Source organism: Tupaia chinensis, unplaced genomic scaffold (genome assembly GCF_000334495.1).
Source record: "Tupaia chinensis unplaced genomic scaffold, TupChi_1.0 Scaffold000493_1, whole genome shotgun sequence".
NCBI classification, from domain to species: domain Eukaryota; kingdom Metazoa; phylum Chordata; class Mammalia; order Scandentia; family Tupaiidae; genus Tupaia; species Tupaia belangeri.
Window position 1 is genome coordinate 30,856 of NW_006160005.1, and position 3,648 is coordinate 34,503.

Below are 3,648 nucleotides of genomic sequence, written 5' to 3' on the forward strand. Positions count from 1 at the left end.
AAAAAAAAAAAAAAAGGAAAAAAAGGGCAACAGGGGTTGAGATTGAGCAAGACCCTCACATTTCAAATACATTCGATCTTGGCTAGAGTGTAACAAAATGGAAACAGGATAGTATGATAAAAAACCTTAAAAACTTTCACTATAACAATATTCCAAGTCCACCCCCATCCCCCTAATGCTTTCAGCTCAATTATTTCCCAGCTTGTTGGGCCTGCAGATGGACAGGCACTAGATCTTCTCTCCTTTTTATTTGTTAGAAGTTTATTGCTATAGGGCTCCTCTACGTGCCCGGCATGAGTTTAAGCCACTGTTTGGGACTCAAACTGCAGTCCCTTACATGGGAGTTAGGGACATAGCCATTATGCTAACTGTTGGTCCCGGTAGATCTTCTCTTTAATCCACTCTTTGTTATACGGCTGGTATGTCTGGGTATTAGCTCAGTAAACAAGGCAGCTAAGGTCTGTCAAATTGTTGATGAAATCAAACAACTGACTGATATCATATGTGATGGAGGAACTGTTGGGATTTATTCTCTTCAGATGTTCTTCATACATTTTACAAACACCTTCCATTCATTCACAGATTCATAGCGTAAGTTCTACCTTCTGGCCTCTTGGCGGGCTGTACCAGCAAAATAGTGTGAGACATCGTGCCAGTCTCTTCGCTGCAGCCACTTCCGACCAATACTCTGTTAAAAATTCTGGATTTCTCTAAAACACTAAGATGCCACCTCAATAGTGATGGCTTCACACTTTCCAGTCTCTGGATCTGTACACGTCACATGTAAAGATCTATCCCTTTTCATAGTAAGAACGGCTAATATATCACACAATCCATTTTCTTTTTTATTTAAGTCCTAAAGTACAACCTGTGCAAACTTGGTTTCCTCTTTGGCAGAGTTCTCCCCCCTCGGATTCATAGAGTTCAAGGCATACGGAAGATACACTTCCAGGGGCTTGTAAGGTGTGTTGTCTTCAAGCTGGCAAAGGAGTCCCTGATGGAAACAATACTGTGAATCTGCTGGCTCCTGACTCATCCACTCCCTTAACAAAAATGTCTTTGTCTGAACATTCTATCATGGGAGAGTCTTCCACTAATAAGTTTTCCTTCCCAATAAGAATTCTAGCTTCTATTGCTGCACCAACGGGAATAACTTCATCAGGAGGGATAGAATTGAGAAGCTGGACAGCTGGGAAAAGATCTTTGATCAGCTGCTGTAGCTTTGAGATTGGAGAGGAGCCTCCACAAAGCACAATCTTATTGATATTATCTGCTGTAAATCCACGTTAATCTAAGAGTTCTTCAATATATTTGTTAAAAAGTTGGAGAACAAAGAAGTTCAAATCTTGCTTTGGATACATTGCAATCAAAATCCTGACCTTGGGACCAGCAGTTAATGTAATGGCTATGTCGCTGGGCTCCCATATAGTCGACCTCAGTTTGAGTCCTGGACCCAGTGGCTTAAACTCATGCCGGGTGCGTGTGCGTGTGCGTGTGTGTTAACTTCCATAACACTGAGAGAGGATTCCAAGAGGAGAATGGAGGAGAAGGGATTGCGTCATGGCCATCCCCCGTGTGTGTGTGTGTGGGGGGGGGGGCGTGATTCCTTGCTTTTCTGTCTCTCTGTCTCTGTTTTTCCGGCGAGCGCATGTGCCCTATAGCAAAAAATCTCTTGTAATAATCTACTCAGCGAGAAATAAGAGGACATCCAGACATAACCAAATTTATTGGAGTTTATTGATTAAGCCGGTGGCGTACGGGGAGACTTGTGTCTCACAAAACCCCACAGCCCCGAGTGAAAGGAGAAAGGAGCTTATATAGGCCAAAAATGCACAGATGTTTTACAAGGGCACAGGAACAAAGTAAAGGGGCTTCAGGAGAGACAGGGCGTAGGGTTTACTATCTTCAAAGCAAAAAAAGCCAGTTATAGAAGCAAAGCAAACAGGTTAATTAGTCTTGAGGGTAAGTTCTGATTACGATGGAATTTTAATGGCTTCCCTAGTTCTGGTCAAGGTTCTTGAGGCATCTGGGATCTGCACTCATGGGGAGGGGAAGAAGGAGGCATAGTTTCTAAAATGAAATCACTCCTTCAAGATGGAGTCACGCTTGCTTCACTCTCAAAAAGGAAAAAAAAAAAAAATCCTGACCTTCATGTAATGAGTCAAGGAAACAATTGGCACTTCCCAAGGTATACAAAGAATGTTTTGTAACTTCAGCACTGCTCATCAATGTCGTCATGGCTCCAGCATTCCCTCTCATGTAGGTTTAAAGGATCTCTGGAATTCAGATGCTAGATACTGTGCTAAGGTCTCTGTGAAACGTGCACTACCAATGTTATCATCAGTGTTCGTTGAAAGAACACGATATATTCCACTGTTAACTTCCCTAACACTGAGAGAGAAGGATGTCCCTCCAAGTTTAAACACCAAAATATTGCTCTTTCCAGTAGGGGAGTCCTATCCAATTCCATAAGCAAGAAGAGCCACAGTGAGTTCAAGTATTAATCGCAATACATTAAATCCAGCAGCTCCAGTTACCCAAGAGCGTTTTTTTGCTTTTCTCCAAAATCAAATGGAACAGTAATAACTGCATCATTTGCATCTGAGCCCAAGACAGAACACACTGTTTCTTTCATTTTACTAAATATCAGTCTGGCAACATCGTCAGGGTTAATGAATTTTGTTTCTTCTCCAGTATCTATTTCATATCGTAATTTTCCATGTTTTTTCAGTTACTAAGCCTTTACTTTCCACGATGTATTTCTGAACGTGTGGATCATCGGAGCTTCTGCCAAGGATCTGCTTTACTTTCATTACTGTATTTGAAATATTTCTTATTCAACTTTGTTTTCCTGCCAGTCCAACAACCTCCTCATTTAGTGAGTAAGCAACGACAGCTGGAGTAACTCTATCACCTGCATCATTTGCAACCACACCAGCCCGGCCATCCTAGAGAAAAAAACAACCATGATAGACTTTTGATGTCAAATATACACTCTCACAAGGCTCCATCAGACATATGTGGGTGAGAAATCACCCCCCAGGGGGGATGGTCATGCCGCAATCCCTTCTCCTCCATTCTCCTCTCGGGATCTTGGGCACGCACGCACACGCACCCGGCGTGAGTTTTAAGCCACTCGGTCCGGGACACGAACTACGGTCGACTACGTGGGAGTCCAGCGACATAGCCATTACGCTAACTGCTGGTTCCCAGCCCAGCCACCTTTATACAAGGATGTACAGACTGATGTGCAGCCCAGGTGAACTCTGAAGGCCGCCACGAGGCGACAAGGAGGGCAGCAACAGTGGGTCCCTCAGAGAGAACAACTACTAGCCACTAAACGGCCCCATCAGACACAGCGGGAGCAGGCACAGTTCTAAGTGCTATGTACCTGTTTAATTTTACGACAACTCTGTGAAGATAGGAACCATTGTTTATCTTACTGCATAGTTGAGGTAACTGAGGCATAGGTTAGATAACTTACCCCAGGTCACAAAGAAATAATTGATAATATGATATTGAAGTCTAATCACTCTTAACTTCTCTGCCTTATTATACTTGTGGTTAATAATTTTTAAAATAATAACAACTCTCTCTTCAGCACTTACGACCTGCCAACTTATGCTAAGCACTGGCATATTACCTCTT

General features: G+C 42.8%; 1 pseudogene; it reads right to left on the reverse strand.

Moving 5' to 3' along the window:
- Positions 1-718: 718 nt before the first annotated feature.
- LOC102482555 (heat shock 70 kDa protein 14-like) lies at positions 719-2,947 on the reverse strand (annotated as a pseudogene).
- Between the last annotated feature and the right edge of the window lie 701 nt (positions 2,948-3,648).